This window comes from Globicephala melas, chromosome 1 (assembly GCF_963455315.2).
Source record: "Globicephala melas chromosome 1, mGloMel1.2, whole genome shotgun sequence".
Taxonomy (NCBI): Eukaryota; Metazoa; Chordata; class Mammalia; order Artiodactyla; family Delphinidae; genus Globicephala; species Globicephala melas.
In genome coordinates, this window is record NC_083314.1 from 39980701 (window position 1) to 39992867 (window position 12167).

The window sequence follows — 12167 nt, forward strand, 5'->3', positions numbered from 1 at the left end:
GACCACAGCAGCGTGTTCAGTTTCCAGACAATTCAGTGCCTACCATGGATAAGGAACTGCATTTGGTCTAGCTTCTTCAGGGAACAATTGTTCAGGGAACAATTTCAGATGACGCTTATATTTATTTCTTGTATTTCAGAGTTCATTTAAGATACATGTTTTGTATTCTTTTACCTTACACATAATACCTCCCTCTTGCCTATATGGTTTTTTTGCCCCGCCAGCTTTCAATTTACTGAGACAGCCTCCTGAGATTTTTCTGTAGCTTATTTTCACAATACCAAGGGCAGACAGATGCATATATGCTCTGAACGACTGTAACAAGAAGGTTGGGATGGCCAGTTGTTCAGGGTAGAAGATCTATAGAAAGCAAGGGCCTTCCTCAATGACTAACTAGCCTCCAGTCCCCTATCCAACTACCTTAGAGCCAGGTTTATCAAAACACAAACATAAATTAAGAATTTTGCCATCTTCCTATAGTACAGCCCAATAGGGGAAGAAGGAAAACAAGGAGACCCCACCCTATAGCCACAAGACTTATAGTTTCAGTTTCAAAAGCCCACATTTGAATCACAAGAGGATGGTCCTTTGAAAGAGAAATATGACTTCTCGCATTTCCAGGAGTCTCCAGACATTTTAAAACAATCTAACCACAACACCTGAGAAGGTTTAATTCTACCCATCTGGTCCACATACATCCAACAAATTAGGTTATAACCAGGGAGGAGCTCCCTTGGGCAGAAGAATCCTCCTGGGCTCTCTCTTTTTCCTGGTGGCAATTATAAAAACATTTCACCTACCTTTACCGGGTTCTGCACTAAAGCGCCAATGAAATATTTCCTCTCCAGGGGAAACCCAACCAGCGGTTTTATAAACATGCAATGACTAGATACCGGCCTCCCACATCACTAGAAACAGTTGCAACCTAGAAATTAGCACCCCAGACAGTCGTGCATTCTGACTGTCGTCAGCTTTAACTTCAAACAAAAAGGGAGATATATATATACCTAAATATATATAAATATATGAAATATATAGTTTTCTTCTATATTAGTATCCATAATCATTTTACATAAAATATGTTAGGACTTATAACCTTAAAATTTTTTAGACAAGACTTGACTACAGCTTTATTTAAGCCATTTCAGCAACTCTTGTTATTAACAAGGTTGACCCTAAACAGTTTTGTGAAGTAAACAATTCTCTCTTCTTCTCTATGTCCCTCTCCTCTTCGACTAATTTCCCTTTTCCCCTCTTGATACTGAAATGGTACCTAGTTTCCAAGGGGCACTGAAGACCCCACCTAAGACCTCCACCCCCAACAGACAACACTCTTTAAGCTAGAACCTTCTTTCTCACCTATCCAACATTGCATTTCCTTAGTTCAGCCCAGTCTTTCCTGCCTAGTGTGGTAAACTAATCCCTGCTGAGTTGCTAATGGCTAAAACCCACATTCCCTCTTCCTGAAGTATTAACATTTTATAAAGGACTTCCTTAAAAGCATTTCTGTCGGTAGATTCCCAGGTACTGTAGTGGAGAAGTATTCTTGTAAGATATTTTGGAGAGGCTATTTCAGCAAGTTCCTTCGCTGACAGAACCTACGAAATCATGTAGTACCCCTAAGAATAAGACAAATTCAGATTTAAAATTGTCTTTTCCTAACATAATAACTAAAATAATGACATGTTGTTGATGATTATGTTAAAATAGTAATAACAGCGGACACTTATTGATCACTTTCAACACTGCAGGCCCCGTTCTCAGTGCTTGCCTTCCATGCATCAACTCATTCATTCTTCATGAAGACCTTGTAAGGCCCTACATTTTACTGGTGTAGAGATTAAGTGATCTGCCCCAGGTCACTCAGCCAGCAAGTGGCAGGGCTGCGACTGGATTCCCAGTTCTCAGGCTCCAGAGCCCATTCTTCTGACCACAAACTACAGTGCCTCTCTAGGAGGGGCTGGTGGAAAAGCCACTCTCTACCAGAAGGGTGAGAGAAAGAGAGAGAGATTGAGAGGAAGTTTCAGAGGATGCTACTCTTCTCTAGCCTCATCTCTTATCACTCCCTTCTCACACCGTCTTGAAAGGATGCACTGTGTAACTTCACACATACAAGCTCATGTATTTTTTTTGTTCATGCTTTTCCCTTCTCTGTGCTTTTTTGGGGGGGTGGTGGTGCTGCACTACACAGTTTGTGGGACCTTAGTTCCCCGACCAGGGATCAAACCAAGGTTCCCGGCAGTGGAAGCGTGGAATCCTAACCAGTGGAAGCATGGAATTCCCCACCAGGGAATTTCTCTTCTCTGTGTCTTTTTGATTCTACTCATCTTCGTGGTCCAGCTAAGATATCAAAGGATCCATATCCCCAGCCCCACCCCCAGAATTCATTCTTCCTCTGTGTGCATTCTTATATCCCAGTGCTTACCATACTGTAACAGGCTTGGATGTTTTACATTTCAGGTTCTCTGCTAAAATTAGAGGTTCCATATCACCTGTCTTTCTCATTTTTTTCCAATGTCTAGCTTAGTGCCTTATATCTGGAAAAAAAAATTGAATTCAATGTTTACTTAATTTATTCAGACTAAATCATTTCATTTTTTTAAGTTGACAGTAGGATACCTTGAATGGTGACATCATCATCATTGTCATCATCACCATCATTATCCAAACCATAGCCAGAAGCAATAAATGTTGCTAATACTTCATCTTAAAATGTATTTCAACCTTTTAAAAATGATTGTTTCGGGCTTCCCTGGTAGCGCAGTGGTTAAGAATCCATCTGCCAATGCGGGGGACACGGGTTCGAGCCCTGGTCCGGGAAGATCCCACATGCCATGGAGCAACCAAGTCCATGCGGCACAACTACTGAGCCTGAGCTCTAGGGCCCGCGAGCCACAACTACTGAAGCCCACGCACCTAGAGCCCGACCTCCGCAACAAGAGAAGCCACCGCAATGAGAAGCCCACGCACCACAACGAAGAACAGCCCCTGCTCTCTGCAGCTAGAGAGAGCCCGGGCACAGCAACGAAGACCCAACACAGCCTCAAAAAAAAAAAAAAAAGATTGTTTCAGTGGCTAGAAGCACCTCAGCTGAATCACTAATTGTACAAAATAATATTACCCCCTTTTATTATTAAAATATCTTCCTTCCTCATTCTCAAGCTATCATCTACTCCCAATCCATCCTAGATGATGTGGTTGTAGTATCTGGCTTAAAGTACCATTTTTAACATTTTATTTTCCTGCTCAAGTTTTGACATTGCTTTTCCACGTCCTAGCAAATCAAGTGTGACTCTGTCTGTCTGGTTTACTTCAGGACCTCAACACCAGATTCCTCACTCATTATCCTAGAGTTTATCAACCAACGGGCCATGCACGCTGCTGTGTCTCAGTGAGGTTCCCAAGGCAGAGCTTGGCACTCTAGGGTACAAACTGGTGGCCTCCATTTACCCCAACCTATTTTCACCATTGTCAATGACTGCCGTGAAATGAAAGGCTGGGAAACATTGTCAAATTCTACTTCAGTTCTCATTTACTTCCTAACCAGCCTCCTCTACTTTTTTTTTTTTTTTTTTGCGGTACGTGGGCCTCTCACTGTTGTGGCCTCTCCCGTGTGCTCCAGACGCGCAGGCTCAGCGGCCATGGCTCACGGGCCCAGCCGCTCCGCGGCATGTGGGATCTTCCCAGACCGGGGCACGAACCTGTGTCCCCTGCAACGGCAGGCGGACTCTCAACCACTGCGCCACCAGGGAAGGCCAGCCTTCTCTACTTTTAAACAAACACATTCCGTAGCTTTGCTTTGGCTATTCCCCTACCTGGAAAGCCATCCTTCTTTCTCTCTGACCATCTTTTAACAACCACCGGAAGGCTGTCTTCTTGTCCGGGACTCCAGAGTCCCTTCTCTGAATAACTACTGCATTTATATAGAGAGCACCCCACAGTTTTGACTTAATTCTTTGCTCTCACACATCCTTTCTGCATGCTTGTTGCAGTGGATAGCACAATTACCTGCCTGATTCTGAGCCTGCAGTACAGGGAGGTCTAGTCATATAAACTGTACAGATTGAGAAGTTCCAGGTGCATAATTTCACACTACCCCACTCAGACTGCAAACAAGTTCCAGCCCCTCCTTCTCACTTCTTTCTCTGATGGTCCTTCAGTAGCTTGATCCTTTCAATCATTCTGTCCTTCCACAGTCCATCCTCCAGTTTAAAGCCAAATCTACTTTTTTCAGCCTCTCTAGACCCTCAGAAAAGTTAGATCTTTTCAGGGTCCTGGATTCTGCTTAGCTTCCAGACAAAACTGTTCTCCTTACAGTTAACCTGAATTCCACCTTGGCAATTTCCCTGGACTGTGTCCACAGAATTTCCCAGCACTGACTTCTTTCTGGAAAGAGTACCCTATCTGCTTTGTACTAGCTTCTTCTCCCTTTCCTCTGACCTCATATTTATCCTCAGGAGATCCCATGGAATCACACGTCTGAAGCTTTCTTTCACAATTCCAGGTCCTACCATTGACAACCGACTCCTAACTTGTCTGGAAGCTTTTAACTCATAAGTATCCTATGTTTATGGGTTTTCCCACAAATTAAAAAAAAAAAGAAAAAACAACACTGCAGCATCTTTGTTCTGGCATTGGGGTGGTGAAATTTAGTGGTATTTGCTAAGGAAGGGGAATTCCCCTGTGGAAGAGGAACACAGGATAACTTCACTTATGAACAGAGGAAAGAAGGTATGGGGAAGTTACATGGCTTGTTCATCCCAGAGAGCACCAGAGACAGCTGCTGTGGTCTTAAGGCGACCAACTCTTGATTTACCTAGGACTTTCATCATTTTAGCACTCAAAGTCCCACAGCCCAGGAAACCACTCAGTCCTGGCAAATGGTTGCTGACCCTCTATGGTGTCCTGGGTCCCCATGCAGTCCCTTAGCCAGGTTACAGAGGTCCAGCTTCCCTGCCCAGCTTACCTTTTCTCTGCTACACCTGCTCTCTGACGATTTGATGCATCAGAAGTTAACAAGCCATTCAGGTCTAATAGCGTGTTTAATGTTTCCTCTAAAGCGTTATTACTTGTCCTTATCTGGGTTAAATTTCCCCTCTCATTCAAGTCTTCAGCAGTGCAGCTTGGCTCTTTCCGAAGTTCTCATCAGCTTCAATCATAAGGGGTTTGAGCAGAAATTTTCACCCTGCTCCTTTTCAAACTGTGTGTTTAAGATTGATTTGTCATCTTGGGGACTGAGCCTGTTGGCTGAGACTGTCGTAATGAAAATCATGCCACCTTGCATTTCCCCAGTGCCTTGCAGTCAACAGTGCTCGCGCGCTCTCTCTCTCTCTCTCTCTCTCTCTCTCTCTCACACACACACACCCCTTGCTTCGTGTTACCAATAACCCCCTGAGGTAGGCAGGTACTTACTGGTTGAAAGAAGTAAATAGGGTAAGGAAATAATTTCTTTACAAGTGGTTTTCTCTTGAAATGTCTTTAAGAAGCAGTTTATAAAACATGCTTTCAAATCCTTTGTTTCTCTTAACTTCTGTCTTCAAAGCATAAAGATCTAAATTATTAAGAATCTAAGTTATTAAGAATCAGCTACTGGCAACCACACAGCCTGGAGAAACCCCAGAGTAGGGCTGGGGGGATCCCAGTTCCTCCCTCCCAGCACAGCCAGCCGCAGGCCCTGGAGGGAGGGTCCCACCCTCCATCACCCCAAAACCTGGCAGGCCCTGCCTCTCTACTTCCTCTCACCTAGAACATTATTTCTATGGGGAAATGCAAACCCACATGCTCTTGAAAGAGAACCTGATTGTAAATTGGGAACCGTCGACAAAGAATCCTTCATCTCTTGGTTTCCTATTATGAGGTCTTCTCAGCACAAGCTCCTGTTTTAAGTACTGTGAATTAAACAAGGCTATCGGCAAAAGAGTGAAGCTAAAATGCTGCCTCTTCAAGTGTTAGGGGGAACACTGACCGAAACCGCCCACCCTGGCCAGGCAAAGACGGTAACAATTTGCATGAATTATTTTACGACAGGAGATCCTGGTAAGGAACACGGTACTAACAAGCCACCACCAACCAGAAGAATACGGGAAAGGTCAAAAGGAGAGAGGAGACGCCAGTCCACATGTCCTACCAACCTCCCAGAATCCTCCTGGCTGGAATCCATCTTGGCTGAGTGGTTGCACGCGCCGCCAGGAAGGACCCTGAGTCAGAATGGCTGGCCAGAGACAACCCGGAAGTTAATCCCATCACCATAAAACCCGACACTGCGAGCCACGTGAACCCACCCTTACCCTCCTGCTCTCCGCCTGGGCGCCTCTTCCCGATAGTCTCTTGCTTTGTCAGTAAGTGTGTCTCCTCGGACAATTCATTTCCAAGTGTTAGACAAGAGCCCACTCTCAGGCCCTGGAAGGGGTCCCCCTTCCTGCAACAAAAGGATGGGATTTTTAAAGTTTGGAGCCACTCAACTTACAGTAATTCTATAGTTTACGTTCTTGCATGAGGTTTTGGTAAACCTTCGGCAACTCCACGTCATGTTGAATTGAATGACATTCTTCTGAAAATGTACCTACTCTATTTCAATGTTTTTAAATATGCCTAATCATGAGAAACATCTGCAGTTCTTTTTAATTTGAGACTTTAGTGTATATAGTCATCTCCTGGAGAGCTTGTTAAAATGTGGATTCCTGGGCCTCATCCCAAAGATTCTGATTCAGTCTGTCTGGGGTGGGGTCTGGGGATCTTCAGCATTAAAAAGCATCTTCACGTGATCTGAGGCTAGGTGCTCTGAAGGTCCCTATAAACCTTGCTATGTACTGTGTGGGCTGCCAACATCGGTGTCACCTGGGATGGATTAGAAATGCAAAATCTCAGGCTCCGCCCTGATCTTCTGAATCAGAATCTGCATTTTAATAAGATTCCCAGGTGGTTTGTGTGTACATAACATTTGATAAGCAGTGCACTACAATACAACGAACAACATCACATCACCTCAAAACTTGAAACCACGTGAGAGCTATTAATGGATAACCTGGAGCAAGCCTTCTTCCATGGGGACCTTTAATGTGTACTCAACAAATATTCATTAGATGAATATATTTTCATGGAATAGGTACCATGGAAGTCCCATTGTGCAGACTAACTTGCATTGACAAAATCATGAATGAACCAGAGGTCTAGATAAGTGTTTGAGTATATAAACAAGACTTTTTTAATGTATTAATCAACAAGTATTTACTTATTAGGTGTTTTCCATGTGCCCAGAATTTTGCTTATCCCATTCTATTTGGGGGAAAGAAAGATAATATAGAAAATATTTATAGAAGATAATGAAATGCCTCGACGCTATGTGGACATTGGATGTTTGCAATTGGAGTTCTAACAAGGGGAAAGTATACTGACTGGAAGAGTCAGTGGAACCTCCATGGAGGAGGAGGTGAGCGAGTGGGTAAAGTATGGGAGGTGTTACGGAAGCAGACAGGAGGCCTTCCCAAGAAGGAAAGAGAGCAAGGAGAGTAAAACTTAAAATGAGCTTGATTTGTCTGGGAGACAGAGAAGTGAACTGCCCTATTATGGCAAAGGTTTTAGGGGAGTGAAGGACGGAAAACAAGAAGGTTATGTAGGAGGAAGCTAAATTGTAGACGGTTTGAAAGTCAGAAGTAGAATGTGCTATAGCATGTGTTTGGACAATGCTGGTTATTTTCTCCAATCCATTTTTTTCTTTCTACTTTACAAGAAGTTTTTTTTTTAATTGTAGTATAGTTGATTCAGGGGATTTTTTTTTTTAAGTTGGGCTCATAGCCAACCAAGACATAGACTACATTTCCCAGCCTCCTTTACAGGGCAGTGTGATCATGTGACTATCTTTTGTCCAATGAGATATAAACAGAAGTGTTTATATCAGCTGTGACTTCTCTAAGGTACCTTTAAAGGATGGGGGCACATCCTTTTTTACATCTTCCACTTTCCTGTTAACTAAATAGGGATGAGGGTAACTAGAGCTCAAGTAACGATTTTGGACCAGAAGCTGGAAATCACAGGCTAACATGAGCAAACAGTGACATAGGAGGAGTCTGGGTCCCTGGTGATCAGGCCATTCTAACCCCAGACTGCTTTCCTCTGGTCTCTTTAACATGAGAAAGATGTAATTTTATATCTTCCTTAAGTCACTAATATTATACTTTGACTTTTCTGTCATGCACAGCCAAACCTAACTCGAATTCACAAAACATGTAATTGAAAGCCAAAAATGCAAGTGTTTATGCATCAGGCACCATCCTGGTTCCAGGTCCCCAGCCCTATGACCCTAATAGATTAGTTACCTAATCTAAGCCTTTGTCTTCTCATATGTAAAATAGGGAGAACATTCCTCAAGGGTGGTTATGAGGAGCAAATTAGATTATATAAAGTATCTAGCACAGTGCTGGTGTACAGCACGCTCTTAATCAATATACTCTTTCTAATTATATACAGGGACATAGCAACAGACCAATATGGGACACAGTGGCTGTGAAAAGTCAGAGGGTATCTACAACTAGAAGATAAGTTTGGCAGTAGTGGACTTCATGGTTTAAAAGGTGAATAGACTACAAGCAGGCAAATGCTTCAGAAAGTCTTCAGGCTAGCCTGTGGCATTAACATGGGAACTGAAGCAGATACTTACTGAGCCCTTTTTCTGTCCCAGGCACATTCTAGGAGTTAAAGCTACAATGATAAACAAAAACACACATGTTCTTACACTCACAGAGTTTACAGCCTGGTATGGGAGTCAGACATTAAACTACTCATGAGTAATGATGGTAGGTGCTGAAAAAGAAAGAAACAAAATGTTCTGAGAGCTTGTGTTAGAGGCGAGTAACAGAGTGAGGTAGGATTCAGCTGAGATGTGAAGGATGAACCTGAGTTATCTAAGTGAAAGGAGGCGGAAAGTACATCCCCTGCAGGGAAATGAAAGGCAACGGCCCTGAGATGGAAAGGAGCAGCATAAGTTCTCATGAATAAGATAAAGCCAGTGTACCTGAAGTGGTCAGCCCACAGGGGAGCCTAGTATGAGACGAGCTGGAGAGGAAGGCAAGAGACAGGTCCTATAGGGCCTTGTAGACCATCATAAAGGGTTCTGTCCCAAGGATGATTGGCTGCTGGCAGGTTTTGAGCAGAATCCTAGGACGGCAAACCATCCCAGTTTGCCTGGGACTGAGGGATATGAGACTTCAGTGCTAAAACTGGGACAGTTCTGGGCTAACCAAGAGGTTGGTCACCTTAGTGATCTAATTTTTCCTAAAGACTACAGTCTGGCTGCCATATGGAAAACCAAGTATAGGAGGACAGGAATGGAATTAATAAGAGCAGTTAGATTGTTGGAGTATCCAGGCAAAAGAAGACAGTAGCTTGGGCTGGGGTGGTGGCAGTGAAGTTGAGGGGAAGAGGATGGATTTGAGAGAAATTTAGGAGGTAAAATTGGCAGGACATGGTGAGAGGTTGGAAATGCTATTTCCAAGACCACATGGATTAACTCAAGACCACATGGATTAATTCAAGTTATTTCACTTTCAAAAGTGAAATCTGGACTTCAAATCCCACATAGGAGCTCCTCTGATTATATTCTTCTAAGCACTGAAATACTAGGGTAGACCCAAAAGAACATCACCTTAGCCAAAGTGCAAACTATCTAGTCTAAGCCTTGGTTTCAAGAATCAAAGGCTATAAAGAAAACATTATGGCTCCTTAACTTGCTGCCTTTAGGCAAGGGCCATTTAAATCACCTTAGATCAATGTGTTCCCCAAGGAAAACAATCTTTTTTATAGCTTAACAACTACACCTAACCCCAAAATGAAGCCAGGAACTCTTTCACCTCCTCTAAAGTACTTTTCCTCCTACTAGAAAGTGGTCCAATAGTTACCATGAGCTATTGATCTAGGTTTTATTTGTATGAAAACTTGTGGTCTGACAGTATTTCCAAGTAATCATTTGCTTTTCTTACTTCTTAACCGATATTTCTAAACTGATAACAGTTAAGGAATTTTTTTTTTAAGTTTTATTGGAACACAGCTCCCCTCCCCCCATCTGATTACACTTTGTCTGTAGTTGCTTTCATCCTACAGTTGCAGAGTTGAGTAGTTGCTTTTGGGGTTTTTTGTGGGTTTTTTGCTTTTTATTTATTTATTTACTTACTTACTTTTGGCCATCCCCAGCTTGTGGGATCTTAGTTCCCTGACCAGGGATCAAACCATGGCCCCCGCCATGGGAAGCTCAGAGTCCTAACCACTGGACCACCAGGGAATTGCCAGGAAATTATTATTTACTTATAATTGTCACTGTAGTTTTATGATCATTCTAACATTCTTTGCAAGATGTTCTACCTTTTTAGTAGGAATAGAAAACAGTACATATAACTTTTTTTTAAACATCTTTATTGGAGTATAATTGCTTTACAATGGTATGTTAGTTTCTGCTGTATAACAAAGTGAATCAGCTATATGCATAGGTATATCCCCATATCCCCTCCCTCTTGCGTCTCCCTCCCACCCTCCCTATCCCACCCCTCTAGGTGGTCACAAAGCACAGAGCTGATCTCCCTGTGCTATGCAGCTGCTTCCCACTAGCTATCTATTTTACATTTGGTAGTGTATATATTTCAATGCTACTCTCTCACTTCGTCCCAGCTATCCCTTCCCCCTCCCTGTGTCCTCAAGTCCATTCTCTACGTCTGCATCTTTATTCCTGTCCTGCCACTAGGTTCATCAGAACCATTTTTTTTAGATTCCATATATATGTGTTAGCATACGGTATTTGTCTTTCTCTTTCTGACTTACTTCACTCTGTATGACAGACTCTAGGTCTATCCACCTTATTACAAATAACTCAATTTCGTTTCTTTTTATGGCTGAGTAATATTCCATTGTATATATATGCCACATCTTTATCCATTCATCCGATGATAGGCACCTAGGTTGTTTCCATCTCAGGGCTATTGTAAATAGAGCTGCAATGAACATTTTGGTACATGACTCTTTTTGAATTATGGTTTTCTCAGGGTATATGCCCAGTAGTGGGATTGCTGGGTTGTATGGTAGTTCTATTTTTAGTTTTTTAAGGAACCTCCATACCATTCTCCATAGTGGCCCTATCAATTTACATTCCCACCAACAGTGCAAGAGGGTTCCCTTTTCTCCACACCCTCTCCAGCATTTACTGTTTGTAGATTTTTTCATGATGGCCATTCTGACCTGTGTGAGGTGATACCTCATTGTAGTTTTGATTTGCATGTCTCTAGTGATTAGTGATGTTGAGCATCCTTTCATGTGTTTGTTGGCTATAACTTCTTAATTGCTGCCTCTTTTTTGCACCATAAAACTATTTGGTAGCTTAGGAAATGAAAGGTTAGGATTGTGAACCAAGCAAGTAATGATGAAAAAAGCTTGATGTAGAATCAAAATTTACACTTAAACACAATTATGCTTTTTTTCCTGTTTATATTTAATCTAAAGTTTCTAATAAACTTGCAGGAACTTCTTTGTTAGTGTTTTTTACACCTGTAAATTGTATAAATGTTTCCTTAGCAAAGTAATAAGTAGCATATCTTAATATTACTAAATTATACTCTATAGGACCTCAATTATTTTACTTTGCAATACTTAGCACTTTTAACTTAAATTAATTTCATTATAAAAACACTAAAAATAGGGGCTTCCCTGGTGGCGCAGTGGTTGAGAGTCCGCCTGCCGATGCAGGGGACGCGGGTTCGTGCCCCGGTCCGGGAAGATCCCACATGCCGCAGAGAGGCTGGGCCCGTGAGCCATGGACGCTGAGCCTGCGCGTCCGGAGCCTGTGCTCCGCAACGGGAGAGGCCACAACAGTGAGAGGCCCGCGTACCGCAAAAAAAAGAAAAAAAAAAAAAACCACTAAAAACAATGTTAATGAAATAATTCTGAAAATCTTATGGCGGTGACCAGGATGAGTTTGGATGATTTAGGGGTCAAATATGTGTGTGGCAGGAGCAGGCATGTTTCTGTCTGCCTTTTAAAGGTAGCAATAAATCCAGCATCCATCCCTGAGGATAATTAATTCAGTCAAAACAGCTAAAAGGCTGCACCAACATCTAGGAGCTCTAAGGAAGCCAGTTTGGGGATAAAGTAGCACCCACCCAGCCACAACCCACTGTCAGGGTCACCTT